The 13,840-nt window shown below is 47.1% G+C and overlaps 6 non-coding genes across 6 annotated transcripts; all 6 read left to right on the top strand.

The window, feature by feature from the left end:
- Positions 1–1,828: 1,828 nt before the first annotated feature.
- trnal-uag (transfer RNA leucine (anticodon UAG)) lies at positions 1,829–1,910 on the top strand. The gene has a single exon. It is a non-coding gene; the product is annotated as a tRNA-Leu (tRNA).
- Positions 1,911–3,861: 1,951 nt separating this feature from the next.
- On the top strand, positions 3,862–3,943 carry trnal-uag (transfer RNA leucine (anticodon UAG)). The gene has a single exon. It is a non-coding gene; the product is annotated as a tRNA-Leu (tRNA).
- A 1,957-nt stretch (positions 3,944–5,900) lies between these two features.
- Positions 5,901–5,982, top strand: trnal-uag (transfer RNA leucine (anticodon UAG)). Its single transcript has one exon. It is a non-coding gene; the product is annotated as a tRNA-Leu (tRNA).
- A 1,957-nt stretch (positions 5,983–7,939) lies between these two features.
- On the top strand, positions 7,940–8,021 carry trnal-uag (transfer RNA leucine (anticodon UAG)). Its single transcript has one exon. It is a non-coding gene; the product is annotated as a tRNA-Leu (tRNA).
- Positions 8,022–9,978: 1,957 nt separating this feature from the next.
- On the top strand, positions 9,979–10,060 carry trnal-uag (transfer RNA leucine (anticodon UAG)). The gene has a single exon. It is a non-coding gene; the product is annotated as a tRNA-Leu (tRNA).
- A 1,957-nt stretch (positions 10,061–12,017) lies between these two features.
- On the top strand, positions 12,018–12,099 carry trnal-uag (transfer RNA leucine (anticodon UAG)). Its single transcript has one exon. It is a non-coding gene; the product is annotated as a tRNA-Leu (tRNA).
- The last annotated feature ends 1,741 nt before the right edge of the window (positions 12,100–13,840 follow it).

Raw genomic sequence — 13,840 nt, 5'->3', positions numbered from 1 at the left:
CACTGGTCCACAATTGGCCTGAACCCCGCACCGAACAGGACAAACACCGTCACCCAGCCAACTGAATTCAGGCCGTTCACTCACTCGTCGGCTCATCTGCTGCCTCTCACTTATTCAGATATGCACCACTTTTACAATTTTCTTTCTTCCATTTCTTGCAATCTATCGACCGTGCTCCCCCATTGCTGTCACTCTCGCACCCACCATCTCTCCGTCGTTTCCCCGTTCGCCCTTCCAAACTTGCCGGTTGAACAGCACCTCCCATTCACTCGTGTGCTGCAATCCGATTAATTTAACACGAGTATCTTTTTTTCATTCTAACCTATCCAGACAGCGAAAGTTACATTAAGACATGGTTAAGAGAAGATGCATTCTGCAAAAGAAAGGTGTGGGGGAGGGGATCTGGACCCTGACTTCAGGATGAGAGTCAGATGTGTTTTTCATAGCATTAGTCTGAGGAAGATGTGATTAGGAGGGCACATTATTCCTATTGTTCTCTCCTCTTAGAATTATGCAAAATTTCAGGCTCAATGCGTCAGGTTTTTTATCACACTTTATGCTTTACTTACAGCAACTTCCTTCTTGCAATAAACACAAGAACCTGCAACACAACTTTCAAAACACTTTATTCGCACCAACAGAAGCTGCAAATGCTGCAAAGTTGCAGCAGCCTTGGCCTTCCCCTTTCTCTCAACGCATTCCTGCAGCGCCGCGTCGCCAGCACCAGATGATGCTCTTGGCCTTTACACTACAGGGAATACCTCCACACAAAACGGAACACCGTTACACAACACGGAGTACCTTTACACAACAGGAAACACATTACTCAATAGCGGACATCTTTACAAAGCACACAAAACCTCTAAAAAAACAGGGAGAATCTGTACACAACAGCGACCATCTTTACCCAAGAGGGAACAATTTTATATAACAGGGAACATTTTTACACTACAGGGAATTTGTTTACACAGCAGAACGCACCTTCATGCATGTCTCTCTCTTCATCTCAGTCTCCGTTTCCCTGTCTGTCTACCTCCCTCTCTGTTTCTCTCGCAGTCTCGGTATTCCCTCAGTCTCTGCTTCGTGTTATTCGGTCTGTCTGTCTGTCTGTCTCTCTCTCTTTGGTTTCCGCAGTGTCTTTCTCTGTCCCTCCCTTTGTATGGCCAGAAAGACCCTCTCCGGTTTTTTCTGTGTCCTTTTGTGTCCGTCCCATTGTCGGTGGTGTAATACTGAGTGTCCTTGTGACATTGTGCAGCCAAGTGAGCCTGCAAACATGGGTGCTGCGGGGTCCGGGTCTCTGGGTGGTTTGAGGGCCATGCTATAGTTTTCAACACAGCCTGGATGCTGACATTCGTCTCGCTAACACACAGGCCTGTGAGGCATCGGAACCTAAGCACCAGCCGGGATCCCCCACCAGCCGAAAGCAGAGTGGCGCAGCGGAAGCGTGCTGGGCCCATAACCCAGAGGTCGATGGATCGAAACCATCCTCTGCTAGTCGCATTCTTATTTACAGCAGCAATAAAATCCTCTATTGCTAGCAACAATCAAACGCACTTATTTTTATCACACTTTACTTACACCAACTTCCTGCTTGCAATAAACAACAGGGATAAATTATGAATGAAATTTACAATGGTTGTGTTCCAGCAAACGTCTATTTATTAGAGTTGCCCTGTGAACACGTAGCTTCTTCTGATCTACTGGGTTGCATCAGAAGTGAGTTTGCCGTCCACGAATTTAATTTCCTTTTGTTTCCCCTGGTATTTACAAGACCATGCCACATTTCAATCGCCAGGTACTAGTTTCAGATTCCGTAACGGCTGGATGTGGTAGCGTGGCCGAGCGGTCTAAGGCGCTGGATTTAGACTCCAGTCTCTTCGGGGGCGTGGGTTCGAATCCCACCGCTGCCAGATATTGCGACATTCCTAAATTTCGTCGCTTCACCAACAGCAGTAAACCGGGCAGGCATGCCGGTTTTGTGTCACCTTTTCCTTCAGTTGCTACATACAGGCAGATCCGATTCACAGAATTTCCACTGGTCCACAATTGGCCTGAACCCCGCACCGAACAGGACAAACACCGTCACCCAGCCAACTGAATTCAGGCCGTTCACTCACTCGTCTGCACATCTGCTGCCTCTCACTTATTCAGATATGCACCACTTTTACATTTTTCTTTCTTCCATTTCTTGCAATCTATCGACCGAGCTCCCCCATTGCTGTCACTCTCGCACCCACCATCTCTCCGTCGTTTCCCCGTTCGCCCTTCCAAACTTGCCGGTTGAACAGCACCTCCCATTCACTCGTGTGCTGCAATCCGATTAATTTAACACGAGTATCTTTTTTTCATTCTAACCTATCCAGACAGCGAAAGTTACATTAAGACATGGTTAAGAGAAGATGCATTCTGCAAAAGAAAGGTGTGGGGGAGGGGATCTGGACCCTGACTTCAGGATGAGAGTCAGATGTGTTTTTCATAGCATTAGTCTGAGGAAGATGTGATTAGGAGGGCACATTATTCCTATTGTTCTCTCCTCTTAGAATTATGCAAAATTTCAGGCTCAATGCGTCAGGTTTTTTATCACACTTTATGCTTTACTTACAGCAACTTCCTTCTTGCAATAAACACAAGAACCTGCAACACAACTTTCAAAACACTTTATTCGCACCAACAGAAGCTGCAAATGCTGCAAAGTTGCAGCAGCCTTGGCCTTCCCCTTTCTCTCAACGCATTCCTGCAGCGCCGCGTCGCCAGCACCAGATGATGCTCTTGGCCTTTACACTACAGGGAATACCTCCACACAAAACGGAACACCGTTACACAACACGGAGTACCTTTACACAACAGGAAACACATTACTCAATAGCGGACATCTTTACAAAGCACACAAAACCTCTAAAAAAACAGGGAGAATCTGTACACAACAGCGACCATCTTTACCCAAGAGGGAACAATTTTATATAACAGGGAACATTTTTACACTACAGGGAATTTGTTTACACAGCAGAACGCACCTTCATGCATGTCTCTCTCTTCATCTCAGTCTCCGTTTCCCTGTCTGTCTACCTCCCTCTCTGTTTCTCTCGCAGTCTCGGTATTCCCTCAGTCTCTGCTTCGTGTTATTCGGTCTGTCTGTCTGTCTGTCTCTCTCTCTTTGGTTTCCGCAGTGTCTTTCTCTGTCCCTCCCTTTGTATGGCCAGAAAGACCCTCTCCGGTTTTTTCTGTGTCCTTTTGTGTCCGTCCCATTGTCGGTGGTGTAATACTGAGTGTCCTTGTGACATTGTGCAGCCAAGTGAGCCTGCAAACATGGGTGCTGCGGGGTCCGGGTCTCTGGGTGGTTTGAGGGCCATGCTATAGTTTTCAACACAGCCTGGATGCTGACATTCGTCTCGCTAACACACAGGCCTGTGAGGCATCGGAACCTAAGCACCAGCCGGGATCCCCCACCAGCCGAAAGCAGAGTGGCGCAGCGGAAGCGTGCTGGGCCCATAACCCAGAGGTCGATGGATCGAAACCATCCTCTGCTAGTCGCATTCTTATTTACAGCAGCAATAAAATCCTCTATTGCTAGCAACAATCAAACGCACTTATTTTTATCACACTTTACTTACACCAACTTCCTGCTTGCAATAAACAACAGGGATAAATTATGAATGAAATTTACAATGGTTGTGTTCCAGCAAACGTCTATTTATTAGAGTTGCCCTGTGAACACGTAGCTTCTTCTGATCTACTGGGTTGCATCAGAAGTGAGTTTGCCGTCCACGAATTTAATTTCCTTTTGTTTCCCCTGGTATTTACAAGACCATGCCACATTTCAATCGCCAGGTACTAGTTTCAGATTCCGTAACGGCTGGATGTGGTAGCGTGGCCGAGCGGTCTAAGGCGCTGGATTTAGACTCCAGTCTCTTCGGGGGCGTGGGTTCGAATCCCACCGCTGCCAGATATTGCGACATTCCTAAATTTCGTCGCTTCACCAACAGCAGTAAACCGGGCAGGCATGCCGGTTTTGTGTCACCTTTTCCTTCAGTTGCTACATACAGGCAGATCCGATTCACAGAATTTCCACTGGTCCACAATTGGCCTGAACCCCGCACCGAACAGGACAAACACCGTCACCCAGCCAACTGAATTCAGGCCGTTCACTCACTCGTCTGCACATCTGCTGCCTCTCACTTATTCAGATATGCACCACTTTTACATTTTTCTTTCTTCCATTTCTTGCAATCTATCGACCGAGCTCCCCCATTGCTGTCACTCTCGCACCCACCATCTCTCCGTCGTTTCCCCGTTCGCCCTTCCAAACTTGCCGGTTGAACAGCACCTCCCATTCACTCGTGTGCTGCAATCCGATTAATTTAACACGAGTATCTTTTTTTCATTCTAACCTATCCAGACAGCGAAAGTTACATTAAGACATGGTTAAGAGAAGATGCATTCTGCAAAAGAAAAGTGTGGGGGAGGGGATCTGGACCCTGACTTCAGGATGAGAGTCAGATGTGTTTTTCATAGCATTAGTCTGAGGAGGATGTGATTAGGAGGGCACATTATTCCTATTGTTCTCTCCTCTTAGAATTATGCAAAATTTCAGGCTCAATGCGTCAGGTTTTTTATCACACTTTATGCTTTACTTACAGCAACTTCCTTCTTGCAATAAACACAAGAACCTGCAACACAACTTTCAAAACACTTTATTCGCACCAACAGAAGCTGCAAATGCTGCAAAGTTGCAGCAGCCTTGGCCTTCCCCTTTCTCTCAACGCATTCCTGCAGCGCCGCGTCGCCAGCACCAGATGATGCTCTTGGCCTTTACACTACAGGGAATACCTCCACACAAAACGGAACACCGTTACACAACACGGAGTACCTTTACACAACAGGAAACACATTACTCAATAGCGGACATCTTTACAAAGCACACAAAACCTCTAAAAAAACAGGGAGAATCTGTACACAACAGCGACCATCTTTACCCAAGAGGGAACAATTTTATATAACAGGGAACATTTTTACACTACAGGGAATTTGTTTACACAGCAGAACGCACCTTCATGCATGTCTCTCTCTTCATCTCAGTCTCCGTTTCCCTGTCTGTCTACCTCCCTCTCTGTTTCTCTCGCAGTCTCGGTTTTCCCTCAGTCTCTGTCTCTGCTTCGTGTTATTCGGTCTGTCTGTCTGTCTCTCTCTCTCTCTTTGGTTTCCGCAGTGTCTTTCTCTGTCCCTCCCTTTGTATGGCCAGAAAGACCCTTGCCGGTTTTTTCTGTGTCCTTTTGTGTCCGTCCCATTGTCGGTGGTGTAATACTGAGTGTCCTTGTGACATTGTGCAGCCAAGTGAGCCTGCAAACACGGGTGCTGCGGGGTCCGGGTCTCTGGGTGGTTTGAGGGCCATGCTATAGTTTTCAACACAGCCTGGATGCTGACATTCGTCTCGCTAACACACAGGCCTGTGAGGCATCGGAACCTAAGCACCAGCCGGGATTACACACCAGCCGAAAGCAGAGTGGCGCAGCGGAAGCGTGCTGGGCCCATAACCCAGAGGTCGATGGATCGAAACCATCCTCTGCTAGTCGCATTCTTATTTACAGCAGCAATAAAATCCTCTATTGCTAGCAACAATCAAACGCACTTATTTTTATCACACTTTACTTACACCAACTTCCTGCTTGCAATAAACAACAGGGATAAATTATGAATGAAATTTACAATGGTTGTGTTCCAGCAAACGTCTATTTATTAGAGTTGCCCTGTGAACACGTAGCTTCTTCTGATCTACTGGGTTGCATCAGAAGTGAGTTTGCCGTCCACGAATTTAATTTCCTTTTGTTTCCCCTGGTATTTACAAGACCGTGCCACATTTCAATCGCCAGGTACTAGTTTCAGATTGCGTAACGGCTGGATGTGGTAGCGTGGCCGAGCGGTCTAAGGCGCTGGATTTAGACTCCAGTCTCTTCGGGGGCGTGGGTTCGAATCCCACCGCTGCCAGATATTGCGACTTTCCTAAATTTCGTCGCTTCACCAACAGCAGTAAACCGGGCAGGCATGCCGGTTTTGTGTCACCTTTTCCTTCAGTTGCTACATACAGGCAGATCCGATTCACAGAATTTCCACTGGTCCACAATTGGCCTGAACCCCGCACCGAACAGGACAAACACCGTCACCCAGCCAACTGAATTCAGGCCGTTCACTCACTCGTCTGCACATCTGCTGCCTCTCACTTATTCAGATATGCACCACTTTTACAATTTTCTTTCTTCCATTTCTTGCAATCTATCGACCGTGCTCCCCCATTGCTGTCACTCTCGCACCCACCATCTCTCCGTCGTTTCCCCGTTCGCCCTTCCAAACTTGCCGGTTGAACAGCACCTCCCATTCACTCGTGTGCTGCAATCCGATTAATTTAACACGAGTATCTTTTTTTCATTCTAACCTATCCAGACAGCGAAAGTTACATTAAGACATGGTTAAGAGAAGATGCATTCTGCAAAAGAAAGGTGTGGGGGAGGGGATCTGGACCCTGACTTCAGGATGAGAGTCAGATGTGTTTTTCATAGCATTAGTCTGAGGAAGATGTGATTAGGAGGGCACATTATTCCTATTGTTCTCTCCTCTTAGAATTATGCAAAATTTCAGGCTCAATGCGTCAGGTTTTTTATCACACTTTATGCTTTACTTACAGCAACTTCCTTCTTGCAATAAACACAAGAACCTGCAACACAACTTTCAAAACACTTTATTCGCACCAACAGAAGCTGCAAATGCTGCAAAGTTGCAGCAGCCTTGGCCTTCCCCTTTCTCTCAACGCATTCCTGCAGCGCCGCGTCGCCAGCACCAGATGATGCTCTTGGCCTTTACACTACAGGGAATACCTCCACACAAAACGGAACACCGTTACACAACACGGAGTACCTTTACACAACAGGAAACACATTACTCAATAGCGGACATCTTTACAAAGCACACAAAACCTCTAAAAAAACAGGGAGAATCTGTACACAACAGCGACCATCTTTACCCAAGAGGGAACAATTTTATATAACAGGGAACATTTTTACACTACAGGGAATTTGTTTACACAGCAGAACGCACCTTCATGCATGTCTCTCTCTTCATCTCAGTCTCCGTTTCCCTGTCTGTCTACCTCCCTCTCTGTTTCTCTCGCAGTCTCGGTTTTCCCTCAGTCTCTGTCTCTGCTTCGTGTTATTCGGTCTGTCTGTCTGTCTCTCTCTCTCTCTTTGGTTTCCGCAGTGTCTTTCTCTGTCCCTCCCTTTGTATGGCCAGAAAGACCCTTGCCGGTTTTTTCTGTGTCCTTTTGTGTCCGTCCCATTGTCGGTGGTGTAATACTGAGTGTCCTTGTGACATTGTGCAGCCAAGTGAGCCTGCAAACACGGGTGCTGCGGGGTCCGGGTCTCTGGGTGGTTTGAGGGCCATGCTATAGTTTTCAACACAGCCTGGATGCTGACATTCGTCTCGCTAACACACAGGCCTGTGAGGCATCGGAACCTAAGCACCAGCCGGGATTACACACCAGCCGAAAGCAGAGTGGCGCAGCGGAAGCGTGCTGGGCCCATAACCCAGAGGTCGATGGATCGAAACCATCCTCTGCTAGTCGCATTCTTATTTACAGCAGCAATAAAATCCTCTATTGCTAGCAACAATCAAACGCACTTATTTTTATCACACTTTACTTACACCAACTTCCTGCTTGCAATAAACAACAGGGATAAATTATGAATGAAATTTACAATGGTTGTGTTCCAGCAAACGTCTATTTATTAGAGTTGCCCTGTGAACACGTAGCTTCTTCTGATCTACTGGGTTGCATCAGAAGTGAGTTTGCCGTCCACGAATTTAATTTCCTTTTGTTTCCCCTGGTATTTACAAGACCGTGCCACATTTCAATCGCCAGGTACTAGTTTCAGATTGCGTAACGGCTGGATGTGGTAGCGTGGCCGAGCGGTCTAAGGCGCTGGATTTAGACTCCAGTCTCTTCGGGGGCGTGGGTTCGAATCCCACCGCTGCCAGATATTGCGACATTCCTAAATTTCGTCGCTTCACCAACAGCAGTAAACCGGGCAGGCATGCCGGTTTTGTGTCACCTTTTCCTTCAGTTGCTACATACAGGCAGATCCGATTCACAGAATTTCCACTGGTCCACAATTGGCCTGAACCCCGCACCGAACAGGACAAACACCGTCACCCAGCCAACTGAATTCAGGCCGTTCACTCACTCGTCTGCACATCTGCTGCCTCTCACTTATTCAGATATGCACCACTTTTACAATTTTCTTTCTTCCATTTCTTGCAATCTATCGACCGTGCTCCCCCATTGCTGTCACTCTCGCACCCACCATCTCTCCGTCGTTTCCCCGTTCGCCCTTCCAAACTTGCCGGTTGAACAGCACCTCCCATTCACTCGTGTGCTGCAATCCGATTAATTTAACACGAGTATCTTTTTTTCATTCTAACCTATCCAGACAGCGAAAGTTACATTAAGACATGGTTAAGAGAAGATGCATTCTGCAAAAGAAAAGTGTGGGGGAGGGGATCTGGACCCTGACTTCAGGATGAGAGTCAGATGTGTTTTTCATAGCATTAGTCTGAGGAGGATGTGATTAGGAGGGCACATTATTCCTATTGTTCTCTCCTCTTAGAATTATGCAAAATTTCAGGCTCAATGCGTCAGGTTTTTTATCACACTTTATGCTTTACTTACAGCAACTTCCTTCTTGCAATAAACACAAGAACCTGCAACACAACTTTCAAAACACTTTATTCGCACCAACAGAAGCTGCAAATGCTGCAAAGTTGCAGCAGCCTTGGCCTTCCCCTTTCTCTCAACGCATTCCTGCAGCGCCGCGTCGCCAGCACCAGATGATGCTCTTGGCCTTTACACTACAGGGAATACCTCCACACAAAACGGAACACCGTTACACAACACGGAGTACCTTTACACAACAGGAAACACATTACTCAATAGCGGACATCTTTACAAAGCACACAAAACCTCTAAAAAAACAGGGAGAATCTGTACACAACAGCGACCATCTTTACCCAAGAGGGAACAATTTTATATAACAGGGAACATTTTTACACTACAGGGAATTTGTTTACACAGCAGAACGCACCTTCATGCATGTCTCTCTCTTCATCTCAGTCTCCGTTTCCCTGTCTGTCTACCTCCCTCTCTGTTTCTCTCGCAGTCTCGGTTTTCCCTCAGTCTCTGTCTCTGCTTCGTGTTATTCGGTCTGTCTGTCTGTCTCTCTCTCTCTCTTTGGTTTCCGCAGTGTCTTTCTCTGTCCCTCCCTTTGTATGGCCAGAAAGACCCTTGCCGGTTTTTTCTGTGTCCTTTTGTGTCCGTCCCATTGTCGGTGGTGTAATACTGAGTGTCCTTGTGACATTGTGCAGCCAAGTGAGCCTGCAAACACGGGTGCTGCGGGGTCCGGGTCTCTGGGTGGTTTGAGGGCCATGCTATAGTTTTCAACACAGCCTGGATGCTGACATTCGTCTCGCTAACACACAGGCCTGTGAGGCATCGGAACCTAAGCACCAGCCGGGATTACACACCAGCCGAAAGCAGAGTGGCGCAGCGGAAGCGTGCTGGGCCCATAACCCAGAGGTCGATGGATCGAAACCATCCTCTGCTAGTCGCATTCTTATTTACAGCAGCAATAAAATCCTCTATTGCTAGCAACAATCAAACGCACTTATTTTTATCACACTTTACTTACACCAACTTCCTGCTTGCAATAAACAACAGGGATAAATTATGAATGAAATTTACAATGGTTGTGTTCCAGCAAACGTCTATTTATTAGAGTTGCCCTGTGAACACGTAGCTTCTTCTGATCTACTGGGTTGCATCAGAAGTGAGTTTGCCGTCCACGAATTTAATTTCCTTTTGTTTCCCCTGGTATTTACAAGACCATGCCACATTTCAATCGCCAGGTACTAGTTTCAGATTCCGTAACTGCTGGATGTGGTAGCGTGGCCGAGCGGTCTAAGGCCCTGGATTTAGGCTCCAGTCTCTTCGGGGGCGTGGGTTCGAATCCCACCGCTGCCAGATATTGCGACATTCCTAAATTTCGTCGCTTCACCAACAGCAGTAAACCGGGCAGGCATGCCGGTTTTGTGTCACCTTTTCCTTCAGTTGCTACATACAGGCAGATCCGATTCACAGAATTTCCACTGGTCCACAATTGGCCTGAACCCCGCACCGAACAGGACAAACACCGTCACCCAGCCAACTGAATTCAGGCCGTTCACTCACTCGTCTGCACATCTGCTGCCTCTCACTTATTCAGATATGCACCACTTTTACATTTTTCTTTCTTCCATTTCTTGCAATCTATCGACCGAGCTCCCCCATTGCTGTCACTCTCGCACCCACCATCTCTCCGTCGTTTCCCCGTTCGCCCTTCCAAACTTGCCGGTTGAACAGCACCTCCCATTCACTCGTGTGCTGCAATCCGATTAATTTAACACGAGTATCTTTTTTTCATTCTAACCTATCCAGACAGCGAAAGTTACATTAAGACATGGTTAAGAGAAGATGCATTCTGCAAAAGAAAAGTGTGGGGGAGGGGATCTGGACCCTGACTTCAGGATGAGAGTCAGATGTGTTTTTCATAGCATTAGTCTGAGGAGGATGTGATTAGGAGGGCACATTATTCCTATTGTTCTCTCCTCTTAGAATTATGCAAAATTTCAGGCTCAATGCGTCAGGTTTTTTATCACACTTTATGCTTTACTTACAGCAACTTCCTTCTTGCAATAAACACAAGAACCTGCAACACAACTTTCAAAACACTTTATTCGCACCAACAGAAGCTGCAAATGCTGCAAAGTTGCAGCAGCCTTGGCCTTCCCCTTTCTCTCAACGCATTCCTGCAGCGCCGCGTCGCCAGCACCAGATGATGCTCTTGGCCTTTACACTACAGGGAATACCTCCACACAAAACGGAACACCGTTACACAACACGGAGTACCTTTACACAACAGGAAACACATTACTCAATAGCGGACATCTTTACAAAGCACACAAAACCTCTAAAAAAACAGGGAGAATCTGTACACAACAGCGACCATCTTTACCCAAGAGGGAACAATTTTATATAACAGGGAACATTTTTACACTACAGGGAATTTGTTTACACAGCAGAACGCACCTTCATGCATGTCTCTCTCTTCATCTCAGTCTCCGTTTCCCTGTCTGTCTACCTCCCTCTCTGTTTCTCTCGCAGTCTCGGTTTTCCCTCAGTCTCTGTCTCTGCTTCGTGTTATTCGGTCTGTCTGTCTGTCTCTCTCTCTCTCTTTGGTTTCCGCAGTGTCTTTCTCTGTCCCTCCCTTTGTATGGCCAGAAAGACCCTTGCCGGTTTTTTCTGTGTCCTTTTGTGTCCGTCCCATTGTCGGTGGTGTAATACTGAGTGTCCTTGTGACATTGTGCAGCCAAGTGAGCCTGCAAACACGGGTGCTGCGGGGTCCGGGTCTCTGGGTGGTTTGAGGGCCATGCTATAGTTTTCAACACAGCCTGGATGCTGACATTCGTCTCGCTAACACACAGGCCTGTGAGGCATCGGAACCTAAGCACCAGCCGGGATTACACACCAGCCGAAAGCAGAGTGGCGCAGCGGAAGCGTGCTGGGCCCATAACCCAGAGGTCGATGGATCGAAACCATCCTCTGCTAGTCGCATTCTTATTTACAGCAGCAATAAAATCCTCTATTGCTAGCAACAATCAAACGCACTTATTTTTATCACACTTTACTTACACCAACTTCCTGCTTGCAATAAACAACAGGGATAAATTATGAATGAAATTTACAATGGTTGTGTTCCAGCAAACGTCTATTTATTAGAGTTGCCCTGTGAACACGTAGCTTCTTCTGATCTACTGGGTTGCATCAGAAGTGAGTTTGCCGTCCACGAATTTAATTTCCTTTTGTTTCCCCTGGTATTTACAAGACCATGCCACATTTCAATCGCCAGGTACTAGTTTCAGATTCCGTAACTGCTGGATGTGGTAGCGTGGCCGAGCGGTCTAAGGCCCTGGATTTAGGCTCCAGTCTCTTCGGGGGCGTGGGTTCGAATCCCACCGCTGCCAGATATTGCGACATTCCTAAATTTCGTCGCTTCACCAACAGCAGTAAACCGGGCAGGCATGCCGGTTTTGTGTCACCTTTTCCTTCAGTTGCTACATACAGGCAGATCCGATTCACAGAATTTCCACTGGTCCACAATTGGCCTGAACCCCGCACCGAACAGGACAAACACCGTCACCCAGCCAACTGAATTCAGGCCGTTCACTCACTCGTCTGCACATCTGCTGCCTCTCACTTATTCAGATATGCACCACTTTTACATTTTTCTTTCTTCCATTTCTTGCAATCTATCGACCGAGCTCCCCCATTGCTGTCACTCTCGCACCCACCATCTCTCCGTCGTTTCCCCGTTCGCCCTTCCAAACTTGCCGGTTGAACAGCACCTCCCATTCACTCGTGTGCTGCAATCCGATTAATTTAACACGAGTATCTTTTTTTCATTCTAACCTATCCAGACAGCGAAAGTTACATTAAGACATGGTTAAGAGAAGATGCATTCTGCAAAAGAAAAGTGTGGGGGAGGGGATCTGGACCCTGACTTCAGGATGAGAGTCAGATGTGTTTTTCATAGCATTAGTCTGAGGAGGATGTGATTAGGAGGGCACATTATTCCTATTGTTCTCTCCTCTTAGAATTATGCAAAATTTCAGGCTCAATGCGTCAGGTTTTTTATCACACTTTATGCTTTACTTACAGCAACTTCCTTCTTGCAATAAACACAAGAACCTGCAACACAACTTTCAAAACACTTTATTCGCACCAACAGAAGCTGCAAATGCTGCAAAGTTGCAGCAGCCTTGGCCTTCCCCTTTCTCTCAACGCATTCCTGCAGCGCCGCGTCGCCAGCACCAGATGATGCTCTTGGCCTTTACACTACAGGGAATACCTCCACACAAAACGGAACACCGTTACACAACACGGAGTACCTTTACACAACAGGAAACACATTACTCAATAGCGGACATCTTTACAAAGCACACAAAACCTCTAAAAAAACAGGGAGAATCTGTACACAACAGCGACCATCTTTACCCAAGAGGGAACAATTTTATATAACAGGGAACATTTTTACACTACAGGGAATTTGTTTACACAGCAGAACGCACCTTCATGCATGTCTCTCTCTTCATCTCAGTCTCCGTTTCCCTGTCTGTCTACCTCCCTCTCTGTTTCTCTCGCAGTCTCGGTTTTCCCTCAGTCTCTGTCTCTGCTTCGTGTTATTCGGTCTGTCTGTCTGTCTCTCTCTCTCTCTTTGGTTTCCGCAGTGTCTTTCTCTGTCCCTCCCTTTGTATGGCCAGAAAGACCCTTGCCGGTTTTTTCTGTGTCCTTTTGTGTCCGTCCCATTGTCGGTGGTGTAATACTGAGTGTCCTTGTGACATTGTGCAGCCAAGTGAGCCTGCAAACACGGGTGCTGCGGGGTCCGGGTCTCTGGGTGGTTTGAGGGCCATGCTATAGTTTTCAACACAGCCTGGATGCTGACATTCGTCTCGCTAACACACAGGCCTGTGAGGCATCGGAACCTAAGCACCAGCCGGGATTACACACCAGCCGAAAGCAGAGTGGCGCAGCGGAAGCGTGCTGGGCCCATAACTCAGAGGTCGATGGATCGAAACCATCCTCTGCTAGTCGCATTCTTATTTACAGCAGCAATAAAATCCTCTATTGCTAGCAACAATCAAACGCACTTATTTTTATCACACTTTACTTACACCAACTTCCTGCTTGCAATAAACAACAGGGATA

The sequence above is a fragment of the Somniosus microcephalus genome, unplaced genomic scaffold (assembly GCF_052327205.1).
Source record: "Somniosus microcephalus isolate GS21.2 unplaced genomic scaffold, FLI_Smic_1.0 unresolved_chr3, whole genome shotgun sequence".
Classification (NCBI taxonomy): Eukaryota; Metazoa; Chordata; class Chondrichthyes; order Squaliformes; family Somniosidae; genus Somniosus; species Somniosus microcephalus.
Note: the sequence above shows the minus strand (reverse complement) of the source record. Positions and strands in the feature narration are given on the sequence as shown.